At 44.0% G+C, this 16,214-nt stretch overlaps 1 pseudogene; it reads left to right on the plus strand.

Annotated features, from left to right (window-relative positions):
- LOC105481367 (GTP-binding nuclear protein Ran-like) overlaps window positions 1-16,214 on the plus strand; it is a 73,167-nt pseudogene that overhangs the window by 5,903 nt on the left and 51,050 nt on the right.

Here is a 16,214-nt window from a genome sequence, read left to right on the forward strand (position 1 = left end):
GGTCCCAGCCAGGAGTTGATTTTTTTTTTTTTCCTCAACAAAATGATGTTGACCAACCAAAATGACTTTTTTTTTTTTTTTTTTTTTTTTGAGACGGAGTCTCGCTCTGTAGCCCAGGCTGGAGCGCAGTGGCCGGATCTCAGCTCACTGCAAGCTCCGCCTCCCGGGTTTACGCCATTCTCCTGCCTCAGCCTCCTGAGTAGCTGAGACTACAGGCGCCCGCCACCTCGCCCGGCTAGTTTTTTGTATTTTTTTTTTTTTTTTTTAGTAGAGATGGGGTTTCACCATGTTAGCCAGGATGGTCTCGATATCCTGACCTCGTGATCCGCCCGTCTCGGCCTCCCAAAGTGCTGGGATTACAGGCTTGAGCCACCGCGCCCGGCCCAAAATGACATTTTTTAAGGACCCTGGTGTATGTTTAATTTTTAAGAAACTACCAATGTTTTCCCAAAGTGGTTGTACCATTTTATGCCCTCAGTAGCATTTTTTTTTTTTTTTTTTTTTTTCATTTGAGAGGGAGTCTCTCACCCAGGCTGGAGTGCAGTGGCACGATCTCGGCTCACTGCAACCTCTGCCTCCTGGGTTCAAATGATTCTCCTGCTTCAGTCTCCCAAGTAGTAGGGATTACAGGCACCTGCCACCACACCCAGCTAATTTTTGTATTTTTAGTAGAGACGAGGTTTCGCCATGTTGGCCAGTTTGGTCTCTGATATCAGGTGATCCACCCTCCTTGGCCTCCCAGAGGGCTAGGATTACAGGCATGAGCCACCGTGCATGGCCTCATTCGCAATTTGTGAGAATTCTGGTTGCTCCATAACATCCTTAACAACATGTGCTGCTGTTGATCAGCTTCATTTTAACCATTCTGGTGGGTGGAGTAGTATTGTGATTTTAATTCACATTTCCCTGATGACTAATGATGCTGAGCACTTTTTAAAAAAAGCTTTATTTGGGGATAATTTTAAATTTTCAGAAGTTGTAAAGTATAGAGTTTTTGTATATGCACTACCCAATTTCCCGTAATTTTAATATCTTACGTAACTATGGTGTTTATCAACTAAGAGACTAATGTTGGTAAACTCCAGACTAGATTGGGTATGATGTCTCGTGTCTGTCATCCCAGCATTTTGGGAGGCCAAGGCAGGCAATCACCTGAGCCCAGGTGACCAGCCTGGAGAACATAGTGAGACCCAACTCTACAAAAGAATACAAAAATTAGCTGGGTGTGGTATCAGGAACCTGAGATGGGAGGATGGCCTGAGCACAGGAAGTTGAGACTGCAGTGAGCCGAGATGATGCCACTGCACTCCAGCTTGGGTGACAGTGAGACCATGTCTTAAAGAAAAAACAGACTTTAGATTTCACATATTTTCTGCTGTCTTCTCTCCATTCCAGGATCTACTCCAATGTCTCACATTGTACTTCATACTGGGACATTTTGTTTTTTTGTTTTTGAAACAGTCTTGCTCTGTCACCCAGGCTGGAGTGCAGTGGTGCAATCTCGGCTCACTATAACCTCCACCTCCTGGGTTCAAGCAATTCTCCTGCAGCCTCCCGAGTAGCTGGGATTACAGGCATCCACCACTATGCCGGGCTAATTTAATTTAATTTAATTTATTTATATAGAGACAGAGTCTCACTCTGTTGGCCCAGGCTGGAGTGCAGTGGCATGATCTCGGCTCACTGCAAGCTCTGCCTCCCAGGTTCACACCATTCTCCTGCCTCAGCCTCCCGAGTACCTGGGACTACAGGTGCCTGCCAGCATGCCTGGCTAATTTTTTGTATTTTTAATAGACACGGGGTTTCACCGTGTTAGCTAGGATGGTCTAGATCTCCTGACCTCGTGATCTACCTGCCTCGGCCTCCCAAAGTGCTGGAATTACAGGCGTGAGCCACCATCTCCGGCCCATATGCCAGGGTAATTTTTGTATTTTTTCTTTTTTTTTTTTTTTTTTTGAGATGGAGTCTTGCTCTGTTGCCCAGGCTGGAGTGCAGTGGCGTGCTCTCAGCTCACTGCAACCTCTGCGTCCTGGGTTCAAGTGATTTTCCTATCTCAGCCTACTAAGTAGCTGGGATTACAGGCGTGTACCACCACGCTCAGCTAATTTTTGTATTTTTAGTAGAGATGGGGTTTCACCATGTTGGCCAGACTGGTCTCGAACTTCTGACCTCATGATCCACCCGCCTCAGCCTCCCAAAGTGCTGGGATTACAGGCATAAGCCGCCGTGCCCGGCAATTTTTGTATTTTTAGTAGAGATGGGGTTTTGCCATGTTGGCCAGGCGGGTGGGCAGTTTCTCACGTGCTTAGTTAGCCATGTGGCATAACTACTATCACAAAGTGTCTAAGACTTTTGTCCGTCTTAAAAATTGGGTTGCCTGCTTTTAAACGTTACAGAATTTCTCCATGTGTTCTGGATACAAATTGTCAGATGTGTTTTGAATTTCCCCTCCCAGTCTATCTTGCCTATTTTTTATTTTTTTCAATGAGCAAATGAAATCTAGTTTAACAAAAATGGTTCTTGGTTTCTGTGACCTAACAAAATTGCCTACTCCCTGGTCATAAATATTTTTTCCTGTCTTCTAGAAGTTTTGTAAGTGTTGTAAGTAGACCAGATCTCAAAACCTCATGACAAGGTTTCACCATGTTGCTTAGGCTGGTCTTCAACTCCTGGGCTCAGGGGATCCACCTGCCTAGGCCTCTCAACATGCTGAGATTACATACATGAGACACCATGCCTGTACAAGTTTTGTGGTTTTAACTTTTGTGTTATGTCTGTAATCCATTTTGAATTTTTTTGGGTATGAGGTAGGTGTTGAAATTGATTTTTTCAAATACAGATAGGCGTTTGAGTATCTTTTTTTGAAAAGACTAGTCTCCAGTACTTCAGTATCTTAATAGGAAACATACATACCTGTGTCCATTACTGTACTTAAAAAAATTGATCGGTAATGTCTATGTCTATTTTTATCTGGATTACTGTAGGATTTTTTTTTTTTTTTTTTTTTTTTTTTGAGACATAGTTTTGGTCTTGTCACCCAGGCTGGAATGCAATGACATGATCTCAGCTCACTGCAACCTCCGTCTCCCAGATTCAAGTGATTCTCCTGCCTCAGCTTCCCGAGTAGCTGGGATTACAGGCGCCCACCATCATGCCTGACTAATTTATGTATTTTTAGTAGAGATGGGGTTTTGCCGTGTTGGCCAGGCTAGTCTCGAACTGCTCACCTCAGGTGATCCACCAGCCTTGGCTTCCTAAAGTACTGGGATTACAGGCGTGAGCCTCTGCGCCCGGCCTGATTACTGTAGTTCTATAGTAAGCTCTCTAAGGATATTAATCTCTTAAAGTCCTAAAGTTTTCTTCTTGCAGAGTGTATTTCTTTTTCTTTGAAGTTACTATTGCTGTTTTTTTCTACTTCAAACTTATTAGGGACTTTCCTCAAATAATTGGAAAGTTTTGGCTCTGTGTTCATGATTATAAGAAGAGAGGAGATTAACATGTTTATAAGCTCTGAGGGCTTTTTTACTGAGCTTCACTGTGGATGCTGTTTGTTGGTGAACCCCTGTGCTATGGTTTGAATGTTCCCTCTGAAACCCATGGTGAAACTTTTTTTTGAGATAGAGTTTCACTTTTGTGGCCCAGGCTGAAGTGCAATGGCGTGATCTCGCCTCACCGCAACCTCTGCCTCCCAGGTTCAAGCGATTCTCCTGCTGCAGCCTCCCAAGTAGCTGGGATTACAGGTGGGCGCCACCATGCCCAGCTAATTTTTGTATTTTTAGTGGAGATGGGGTTTCACCATGTTGGCCAGGCTGATCTCAAACTCCTGACCTCAGGTGATCTGCCTGCCTCGGCCACCCAAAGTGCTGGGATTACAGGCATGAGCCACCGTGCCTGGCCCATGTTGGAACTTAATTCCCAGTGATTCATGGATTAATGGGTTAATGGATTATCATGGGAGTGGGACTGGTGGCTTTATGAGAAGAGGAAGATACCTGAACTAGTACACACAGCTTCTTCACCATGTGATACCCTGCACTGCTTTGGATTCTGCAGAGTCCCCACCAGCAAGGAGGCTCTCACCAGATGTGGCCCCTTGACCTTGGACTTCTCAGCAAGCAAAACTAAAAGGAATCAATTCTTTATAAATTACCCAGTCACAGGTACTCAGAAAACAGAATGAGATACCCTGATATCAATTTCTTCAGGGATTTTTTATTGGAAAGAATTCCTCAGGGAACATATGGCCAAATTCTTGCCTTGAAAGTATAGGTTGTATTGACCAGCTGAAGGTGTAGTTTTCAGGGTGGCCTGTGTACCTGCACATGTAATATGGTCCCCTGTTCAACTGGGCTCCAGTGCTGCCTAAATGGAACCCACCTCCTACTGGCTTGGCACAGATGTTCTTTGTCTTGCTGTGGTGATGAGGTGGGAGATGATCTTTCTGGTGCAATGTTGCAGGAGAAAGGGCACAATGACACATTTCACCCCTAGCTTCTCCTCTGTCCATGGAGCCCCCTCCTCCGTTTTAGGCTACCCTTACCTGACTTCGTTCCTACCCCAAACTCGCCCTCCCCTGTCTCTAGGTGTTTCTCTGTTCTATCTAGACTGAGTTCACATCCCAGTTTCAGCATTACCAGCTGTGTGACCTTGGGCAAGTTGCTTAACCTCGCTAGTTTTCTCATCTATAAAATGGGAATAATAATTATATCATTGGCTGCTAAGATAAATGAGTTAATAGTTCCTGGCATATGGTAAATGCTGCATAAGTGTTAGATTTTATTATTTTAATCAATTTTCTTCTTGTGTGTCATCTTTAGGGCTAGAATGAGGGGAAGGAACCAGCACTTTGTTAGATCAGTATCTTGTCAAGGACAGGATAAAGCTGAGTTTCTTCCTTTGTCTTCTGAGTTCGTCATACTCCTCAAATATTTTGGTGTATTCTGATTAGTACACACAGAGCCGTCCTCATTTTGTTTTTACTTTTCTTTCCCATTCCGACTCCCATACATTCACCTACCACTGGCAATCACTTTAATGCATTTAATGTATGTCCTTTTGTTGTATGTGTTTTTATGTTTTTGTTTTTGTTTGAGACTGAGTCTTGCTCTTGTTGCCCAGGCTGTAGTGCAGTGGCACGATCTCGGTTCACCACAACCTCCACCTCCAAGGTTCAAGCAATTTTCCTGCCTCAGCCTCCCAAGTAGACAGGATTATGGGTGCCCGCCACCATGCCTGGCTAATTTTTGTATTTTTAGCACAGACGGGGTTTCACCATGTTGGCCAGGCTGGGCTTGTACTCCTTACCACAAGTGATCCGCCCGCCTCAGCCTCCCAAAGTGCTGAGATTATAGGTGTGAGCCATTGCATCCTGCCAGGAAACTTTTAATACTGTTTCTTTTTCCTGGTTATTTAGAGGCAAAGTTATCAGCTGAAAGTGAGGAGTGAAAAGTAGAGATTTGAGGAGAGAGAATAAATGAGACAGTCATTTGAAAAGTTAGAAAGCAAACAAACTAGAGATTTGGTAATTTTGAGTCCCATTTGAGATTTGCATCATGAATTTATAGAGACACCAGTTGAACATGCTTATATATTTGTCTCTAGCAGTACTTGCAGCTCGAATCAGTGAGGGAGAAGTAAATGCTCGAAGATAACTTGATGTACCATGAGAAGGTAGAAAGGATATGGGACAGTAAAATCAACAATAACTATGCATTACGCTATGCTGTCCACATACTACCCCAGTTCCTTACTCTCCTTTGTGGCCAAATGTTTTGAAAGTCACTCATGCCTGCTGCCTGCAATTCCTGTTCCCACATTCTGTTTAATTTCATTTCAGTCAAGTTTTCACTCTCATCATTCCACTGAAACTGCTCTTGTCAAGGTCACCAGTGACCTGCACATTGTTAGATTCAATCCAAATTTTCCTCTTCCATATTTTGTTCCATTAGTCACTTTTTCCCTGATAGAATATCTTTTTTTGAATTTTAGGATAATACGCTTTTTATTTTTCTTTTTCCCTTTTGAGACGGAGTCTTAACTCTATTTCCCAGGCTGGTAGTGCAGTGGCGTGATCTTGGCTCACTGCAACCTCTGCCAGCCGGGTTCAAGTGATTCTCCTGCCTCACTGTCCTGAGTAGCTGGGACTACAGGCACCCGCCACTACCCCCAGCTAATTTTTTGTAATTTTGGTAGAGATGCGGTTTTGTCATGTTGGCCAGGCTGGTCTCGACCTCCCGACCTCAGGTGATCCAGTAACCTTGGCCTCCCAGACTGCGGGGATTATAGGCGAGAGACACCGTGCCCAGCCCAATTCCTTTTTCTTTTACCCCACTGATCACTCCTAGTCTCTTGCTGATCATCTTCCCTAACCACCCTTTTTTTTTTTTGTTTTCCTTTGAGACAGGGTCTCACTCTGTCGCTCAGGCAGGAGTACAGTGGTGTGATCTCTGCTTATGGCAATCTTCGCCTCCTGGGCTCAAGTGATTCTCCTGCCTCAGCCTCCTGAGTAGCTGGTATTAACAGGCGCTCACCACCACACTTGGCTGATTTTTCTTTTTTTTTTTTTTTTTTTTTTTGAGACTGAGTCTGGCTCTGTCGCCCAGGCTGGAGTGTGGTGGCCGGATCTCAGCTCACTGCAAGCTCCGCCTCCCGGGTTCACGCCATTCTCCTGCCTCAGCCTCCCGAGTAGCTGGGACCACAGGCGCCCGCCACTTCGCCCGGCTAGTTTTTTGTATTTTTTAGTAGAGACGGGGTTTCACCGTGTTAGCCAGGATGGTCTCGATCTCCTGACCTTGTGATCCGCCCGTCTCGGCCTCCCAAAGTGCTGGGATTACAGGCTTGAGCCACCGCGCCCGGCCTTGGCTGATTTTTCTAGTGTTAGTAGAGACAAGGTTTCCCCATGTTGGACAGGCTGGTTTCGAACTCCTGACTTGAAATGATCTGCTTGTCTCAGCCTCCCAAAGAGCTGGGATTACAGGCGTGAGCCACCGCGACCTGCCGAGGTACCGATTTTTAAATACCCATTGTTTCTTTTTGTCTTCCCGTGATAGAATATAATCTCCCTAAGATGAGGGATCTTTGCCTGTTTTGTTTATTCTTGCATCCCCAAAGCCTGAAGTGATGCCTAGAACATGGTAGGAGTTCAACAAGTATGTGTTAAATGAATATGCTTCACTTCTCATAGTTGTTCTTCCAAAAATATCTCTGGACACACTTTAACTGTTTTGCGTACATCTTCAAGTGTACTGCCTTACGGCCACCCCGAAGAAAGACAATCTAAAGTTCTGTGAATAGTTGGATTCAACTCCAAGTGTAGAATGTCTGTAATCTTACCTCCAAATTTTCTAATACATAAACTAAAAATGTTAAAATGTATCCCTAAACATTCTATATAAAATATTGGGAGAAGAGAAAACAAGAGTATGATACAGTAAAAGGAGAAATTCAGGTAGAGACTATAACTCTTGCTTAGGTAATTGGTCACAAGGCAATAACTGTTAATTACAATATCCTTCCTAAAATACCCATTTTGTATATATATTTTTTACCTTAGTTAATCCTGGCATTTTACTTGGTTTACTAAACCTTCAATCCAGAGGGTTCTAAGCCTGTGTGATGTAATACTCTTCCTTTAGCTTTTATGGTTTTTTTTTGAGATGGAGTCTCCCTCTGTCCCCCAGGGTGCAGTGCAGTGGTAGGATCTCGGCTCACTGCAAAGTCCGCCTCCAAGGTTCAAGGGATTCTCCTGCCTCAGCCTCCTGAGTAGCTGGGATTGATTATAGGCATCCACGACCACGCCCAGCTAATTTTTATATTTTTAGTACAGACAGGGTTTCATCATGTTGGCCAGGCTGGTCTTGTACTCCTGACCTCAAGTGATCTGCCCGCCTCAGCCTCCCAAAGTGTTGAGATTAAAAGTATTGAGATTACAGGCGTGAGCCACTGTACCTTGCCAGGAAACTTTTGGAAACTTTTAATATTGTTTCTTTTTCCTAGTTATTCAGAGGCAAAGTTATCACCTGAAAGTAAGGAGGAGTAAGTGGAGGTTTGAGGAGAGATAATAAATGAGACAGTCATTTGAAAAGTTGGAAAACGAACAAACTAGAGAAATATTTGGTAGTTTTGTGTCCCATTTGAGATCTCTATCATGAATTTATAGAGAAACTAGTTAAGCATGTTTATATATTTTTCTCTACCAACACTTACAGCTTGAGTGCAGGTGCTGGTTCCACAAAGCAAGTATACAGTGAGGGAGAAGTAACTCCTCGAAGATAAATTGATGTACCATGAGAAGGTAGAATGGATATGGTATAGTAAAATCAACAATAACTATGCACTACACTATGCTGTCCATATACTATCCCAGTTCCTTATTCTCCTTTGTGGCCAAATGTCTTGAAAGAGTTACTTATACCTGCTGCCTGCAGTTCCTCTTCCCACATTCTCTTTAATTCATTTCAGTCAAGCTGTCACTCTCATTGCACTAAAACTGCTCTTGTCAAGGTCACCAGTGACCTGCACATTGTTAGATTCAATCCACATTTTCCTCTTACTTCCATATTTGACTCTGTTAGTGTCTCCTTCCCTGATAGTATCCTAATTTTAGGATACTACACTTTCCTTTTCCTTTACCCTATTTATCACTACTATTTTCAGTCATTTGCTGATTCTCTTCACTAACCTTTTTTTTAATTTTTTTTTTTTTTGAGACAGGGTCTCACTGTGTCCTGGAGTGCAGTGGTGCAATCTTAGCTTACTGTAACCTCCGCCTCCCTGGTTCAAGTGATTTTCCTGCCTCAGCTTCCTGAGATTCTGGGATTACAGGTGTCCACCACTACACCCAGCTAATTTTTTGTATTTTTAGTAGAGATGGGGTTTCACCATGTTGGCCAGGCTGGTCTTTTAACTCCTGACCTCAGGTGATCCAACTGCCTTGGGCTCCCAAAGTGTTGTGATTACAGGTGTGATTCATGGCTCCAGGCCCAGACTTTGTTCTATGTACTTTTCATGAACATATTTGTTCCTCATTGCCGGGCGCGGTGGCTCATGCCTGTGATCCCAGCACTTTGGGAGGCCAAGGCTGGCGGATCACTGGAGGTCAGGTGTTCAAGACCAACCTGGCCAACATGGCAAAACCCCGTCTCTGCTAAAAGTGTAAAAATTAGCCGAGCATGGTGGTGGGTGCCTCTCATACTAGCTACTCAGGGAGTCTGAGGCACGAGAATCGCTTGAACCCTGGAGGTGGAGGTTGCAGTGTGCTGAGATCGCGCCACTGCACTCTAGCCTGGGTGACAAGAGCATGACTCTCAAAAAAAAAAAAAAAAAAATTTTTTTTTGCCCTCACAAGAACCTATAAGGTAAATACTATTATTTAGTATCCTCTCATTGAAGGCATGAGGAAATTCAGTTACATAAATTAAGTAAATTACCCAAGTTACATACCTATATACTGATAGACTTGGATTTCAAGTAGTGTTGTTCCAGAAATCATGTTTTTAACTAGTATGCTACATGACCTGTCATGTATATTAATACATGTAATACTTTATGAATCATTACTTAAGGTGACGTTTAGTCATCCACACAGAAATGTCACATGTAAAATTAGGTGTAAGTAATGAGGTTGCTGGAGTGGTATGGGTTGGAGGTAAATTTGGGAGTCATAAGCATGTGGATGGCACTATAAGGTATGAATATCAAAGTGGGTGAGATCACTCAGGAGGAATGTAAATCGAGAAGTCCAAGGACTGAATCCTGGCATGCTCCAACATTTTAGAGGCCCACGAGGTGAGAATGTAACATGAAATCTGAAAAGGAGTGGGCTCAGAGGTAGGAGGAAAATCAGGATAGTGTGTTTTCTAGAAAGCCAAGAGAAAGTTGCAAGAATGACTGTTGAATGCCACTCAGAGGTAAAAAGGAGTGAGCATTCGACACAACATGCTACATGGGTTGGGCGTACTAACATGCAGTCAACAAAAGCCATTTCAGGGGGATGGAGGGTGCACAACCGTATTTGAAGTGGGTTGAGGTGAGGATGGCACAGAAACAAAGACAAGAACTAGATTGAGCTATTTCGAGAAGTTTTGCTGTGGTGAAGGACAGAAAAGTAGGAGGATGTGGGGTCAGGGGAGGTATTTTAAAAATGGGAGATACTAGAATATCTTTATTTTTTATTTTTTATTGAGACGGAGTTTTACTCTTGTCGCCCAGGCTGGAGTGCAATGGTGTGATCTCGGCTCACGGCAACCTCCCAGGTTCAAGTGATTCTCCTGCCTCAGCCTCCCAAGTAGCTAAGATTACAGGCACACGCCACCATGCCCGGATAATTTTGTATTTTTAGTAGAGCCAGTGTTTCTCCATGTTGATGAGGCTGGTCTCAAACTCCTGACCTCAGGTGATCTGCCCAACTCGGCCTCCCAGAGTGCTGGGATTACAGGTGTGAGCCACTGTGCCTGGCACTAGAATATAGGTTTGTGGGACTGTTCCAGTAAAGGGGCAGAAATTAAGACATGAGAATGAGGGGATGACAGTATTAATGAAGTCTTCAGATAAGGGAAGATGGAAGCCAAAAAAGTTATAGGCTGACGTGAAGAACAGAAGTATTGGCCGGGCATGATGGCTTAAGCCTGTAATCCCAGCACTTTGGGAGGCCAAGACGGGCGGATCATGAGGTCAGGAGATCGAGACCATCCTGGCTAACATAGTGAAACCCCGTCTCTACTAAAAAAAAATAAAACTAGCCGGTCGAGGTGGCGGGCGCCTGTAGTCCCAGCTATGCAGGAGGCTGAGGCAGGAGAATGGCGTAAACCCGGGAGGCGGAGCTTGCAGTGAGCTGAGATCCGGCCACTGCACGCCAGCCTTGGCGACAAAGCGAGACTCTGTCTCAACAACAACAACAAAAGAGCAGAAGTATTTCATCTACCACATTACGAGGGAAGGAAGGCAAAGAATGAGAGTGGACAAGCAAGAGATTAGTAGATTAGGTTGTGGGAAAATAAGGAAATTTACTTATTTATTTATTTATGAGATGGATCACCTTCTGTTCCCCAGGCTAGAGCGAAGTGGCATGATCTCGGCTCACTGCAATCTCTGTCTCTTGGGTTCAAGGGATTCTACTGCCTCAGCCTCCTGAGTAGATGGGATTACAGGTGCCTGCCACCATGCCTGACAAATTTTTGTATTTTTAGTAGAGACAGGGTTTCACCATGTTGGCCAGGCTGGTCTTGAACTCCTGACCTCACGTGATCTGCCCGCCTCAGCCTCCCAAAGTGCTGAGATTACAGGCGTGAGCCACTGTACCCTGCCAGGAAACTTTGATTAGTATTGTTTCTTTCTTCTAGTTATTTAGAGGCAAAGTTATCAGCTGAAAGTGAGGAGGAGTGAGAAGTGGAGGTTTGAGGAGAGATAATAAATGAGACAGTCATCTGAAAAATTGGAAAGTGAACAAACTAGAGAAGTATTTGGTAGTCTTAAGTCCCATTTGAGATTTGTATCATGAATTTATAGAGAAACTAGTTAAACGTGTTTATATATTTTTCTCTACCAACACTTACAGCTTGAGTGCAGGTGGTGGTTCCACAAAGCAAGTATACAATGGGGGAGAAGTTAATGCTCGAAGATAATTGATGTACCATGAGAAGGTAGAATGGATGTGGGACAGTAAAATCAACAATAACTATGCACTACACTATGCTGTCCACATACTATCCCAGTTCCTTATTCTCCTTTGTGGCCAAATGTCTTGAAAGAGTTACGTATGCCTGCTGCCACAATTCCCCTTACCACATTCTCTTTAATTCATTTCAGTCAAGCTTTCACTAACAATGCAAAAAGACTTCGCATTTCAGTCAAAGCAGTCCTCAAGGTCACCAGTGACCTGCACATTGTTAGATTCAATCTGAATTTTCCTCTTACTTCCATATTTGACTCCTTCCCTGATAGTATCCTAATTTTAGGATACTACACTTTCTTTTTCTTCTACCCTATTGATCACTACTTCCAGTCTCTTGCTGATCCTCTTCCCTAACTTTTATTTTTTTTTGTTTTGGAGACAGGGTCTCACTGTGTCACCCAGGCTGGAGTGCAGTGGTATGATCTCTGCTCACTGCAACCTCCGCCTCCCAGGCTTGAGGGATTCTCTTCCCTCTGCCTCCTGAGTAGCTGGGATTATAGGTGCCCACCACCATGGCCGGCCAATTTTTGTGTTTTTAGTAGAGACGGGGTTTCATCATGTTATCCAGGCTGGTTTTGAACACCTGGCCTCAAATGATCTGCCCGACTCGGCTTCCCAAAGTGTTGTGATTACAGGTGTGAGCCACTGTGCCGGGCCGACGTACCAATTTTTAAAAACCCATTGTTTCTTTTTGTCTTCTCTTTTTTTTTTTTTTTGAGACGGAGTCTCGCTGTGTCGCCCAGGCTGGAGTGCAGTGGCGCGATCTCGGCTCACTGCAAGCTCCGCCTCCCGGGTTCACGCCATTCTCCTGCCTCAGCCTCCGAGTAGCTGGGACTACAGGCGCCCGCCACCACGCCCAGCTAGTTTTTTGTATTTTTAGTAGAGACGGGGTTTCACCGTGTTAGCCAGGATGGTCTCGATCTCCTGACCTCGTGATCCACCCGCCTCGGCCTCCCAAAGTGCTGGGATTACAGGCTTGAGCCACCGCGCCCGGCCTTTTGTCTTCTCTTGATAGAATTACAATCTCCATAGGATCAGGGATCTTTGCCTGTTTTATTCCTGCATCCCCAAAGCCTGAGATGATGCCTAGAACATAGTAGTAGTTCAGCAAGTATATGTTAATTGAATGAATATGCTTCACTTCTCATTTGTTCTTCCAAAAATACCACTGCCTAACATACTTTAACTATTTGGCATACATCTTCAAGTGTACTGCTTTATGGCTGCCCCAAAGACAACCCTAAGTTTTGTGAATAGTTGCATTCAACTCCAAGTGCAGAATGTCTGCAGTCTTATTTTTCCAATACATAAACTGAAAATGTTAAACTGTATCCCTAAACATTCTATATAAAATATTGGGAGAAGAGAAAACAACAGTATGATGCAGTAAAAGGAGAAATTCAGGTAGAGACTATAACTCTTGCTTAGGTAACTAGTCACAAGGCAATAATTGGTAATTATAATATTCTTCCTAAAATACCCATTTTGTATATATGTATATATTTTTTACCTCAGTTAATGGTTGGTATTTTACTTGGTTTACTAATCCTTCAGTCCTGAGGGGTCTAAGCCTGTATGATGTTGTAATAATCTTCCTTCAGCTTTTTTTTTTTTTTTTTTTTTTTTTGAGACAGAGTCTTCCTCTGTCGCCCAGGCTGGAGTGCAGTGGTGCGATCTCAGCTCACTGCAAGCTCCGTCTCCAAGGTTCATGCCATTCTCCTGCCTCAGCCTCCTAAGTAGCTGGGACTACAGGCGTCCACCACCACACCCAGCTAATTTTTTTAGTAGAGTCAGGGTTTCACCGTGTTAGCCAGGATGGTCTCGATCTCCTGACCTCGTGATTCGCCCGCCTTAGCCTCCCAAAGTACTGAGATTACAGGCGTGAGCCACTGCACCTGGCCTCCTTTAGCTTTTAAAAAACATTTTGGCTGGGTGTGATGGCTCACAACTGTAATCTCAGCACTTTGGGAGGATAGCTTGAGGCCTAGGCAACATAGACCCTGTTTCCATGAAAAATAAAATTAGCTGGGCATGATGGCACTTGCCTATAGTCCTAGCTACTCAGGAGACTGAGGCCAGAGGATTGCTTGAGCCCATTAAGCCTGCAGTAAACTATGATCACACCACTGTACTCCAGCCTGGGGTGACAGAGCGAGACCCTGTCTCATAAAACAAACAAAACCGTTTTTATTCTACCACAAAAATGGGCATGAAAAAGATTTTAAAAATTGAAGTGTAACACACAGAGAAGTAAACAAAGTAACTTCCACTTCTGGAAATGATGGAGTAATTGATACAGTACCTGCTGTCTCCCCATAAACAACTGTAAAACTAACCAACATATAATGAGGCAACTGTTTTGAGACATTGCATAATAAGTACTCTAGAAATACAATCCCTGAGAAAACCACATGAGGAGAGCCCCATGGAGCCCCATGTTCATTCAATTCTCTGACTAGGGGCAATTTTCTGATTGTAGCACAGGAAGGTGAAGTTCAAACACAGCACACTGTTCTCACTCACTGGACAAGGGAAGCAAAGATCACAGTTTGGGTTTTGAAGTGGAAAAACATAGTGTCCCCCAGATGTTGATGTGGGGGTTCCCTGTGGGTCTTTTAAAATTTTATTTTGATTTTTGAGACGGAGTCTCACTCTGTTGTCCAGGTTGGAGTGCAGTGGTGCCATCTTGGCTCACTGTAACCTCCATCTCCCAGATTCAAGTGATTCTCCTGCCTCAGCCTTTCGAATAGCCGGGACTACAGGCATCCACCACCATGTCCGGCTAATTTTTGTATTTTTAAGTAGAGATGAGGTTTTGCCATGTTGGCCGGCTGGTCTTGAACTCCTGACCTCAGGTGATCTGCCCACCTCGGCCTCCCAAAGTATTGAGATTATAGGCGTGAGCCACCACCCTATGGGTCTTTTAAGAAAATTTAAATTTGTGAGAGAAAAACATCTGAACATCAGGTACAGTCTGATTCGCAAAGATTCAACAGTATATCACTGCCCAGGTGTGGTAGCTCACACCTATAATCCCAGCACTTTGGGAGGACGAGGCAGAAGGATCACTTGAGGCCAAGAGTTTGAGACCAGCCTTTGAAACATAGCGAGACCCCATCTCTACAAAAAACTTAAAAATTAGCTGGGTGTGGTGGTACCTGCCTGTAGTTCCAACTATTTGAGAGGCTGAGGTGGGAGGATCACTTGAGCCTGGGAGTTCGAGGCTACAGTGAGTGTGGTTGTGGTTCTGCACTCCAGCCTGGGTGACGGAGGCCCTGTCTCAAAAACAAACAAAATCTGAAAAAATAAAACCCACCACCACAACAGACCCCCAAAACAAACAAAACCTATGTCATAACTCATTCCTGGACTATTCTTACGCAGTTTGCAGGAGAAATTCCAGGTGGAGCATCAGCTGAACATTTATCTAAATTCATAAAGTCATCTAACCTATTACACAATACATCATGACTACAGTCTACAAAATAGGCAATTTAGGCCCCATTTATTCATTTATTTATTTTGAGACGGAATTTCGCTCTTGTTGCCCAGGCTAGAGTGCAATGGCTCAATCTCAGCTCACTGCAACCTCCGCCTCAGCCTCCTGAGTAGCTGGGATTACAGGCGTCTGCCACCATGCCCTGCTAATTTTTTTTGTATTTTTAGTAGAGACGGGGTTTCACCATGTTGGCCAGACTGGTCTCGAACTTCTGACCTCAGGTGATCCATCTGCGTCGGCCTCCCGATATGCTGGAATTACAGACGTGAGCCACCGCGCCTGGCCAGGCCCCTTTTTAAAAATGAAAAAATATTTCTATTACAGGCTTATTTTGAGCATGTTCAGTTAGATGACAGCTTTATTTTTATTTGCAACTGATAGCAACAGAATACCTTCTCAAGTATCTATAGGCAAAATATGTTAGTTGTGTGATATTTGCACCCTGAAGTATACTTTGACATGTGTGTGTTCACATGAGAGAATGAAACCACTGTGACAAGATCCTGGCTGATGATCAAGACTAGGATATTTTTCATATTTGTTTAAAACATTTACATCAGGGAAAAAAGGAAGAACATACAGAGAAGCAACACCATTGTTTTTTCTTTTTTCTTTCTTTTTTTTTTTTTTCCCAGATGGAGTTTCACTTGTTGCCCAGGCTGGAGTGCAATGGTGAGATCTTGGCTCACTGCAACCTCCACCTCCCGGGTTTAAGTAATTCTCCTGCCTCAGCCTCCCGAGTAGTTGGAATTACAGGTGTACACCACCACGCTCGGCTAATATTTTGTATTTTTAGTAGAGACGGGGTTTCACCATATTAGTCAGGCTGATCTCAAACTCCTGACCTCAGGTGATCGATCCACCTACCTCGGCCTCCCAAAGTGCTGGGATTATAGGCATGAGCCACTGTGCCTGGCCAGACACCATTCTTTTTCAGTGAAACAGTCTAATTCCGGAGAATGAGCCTTCCAGTTTGAATGCAATGTGTGTGGTCCCAGTGTTTAATTCTTTTGAATCCAAGTACATGCCTACGGCTAGGAGGAA

The sequence above is a fragment of the Macaca nemestrina genome, chromosome X (assembly GCF_043159975.1).
Source record: "Macaca nemestrina isolate mMacNem1 chromosome X, mMacNem.hap1, whole genome shotgun sequence".
Classification (NCBI taxonomy): domain Eukaryota; kingdom Metazoa; phylum Chordata; class Mammalia; order Primates; family Cercopithecidae; genus Macaca; species Macaca nemestrina.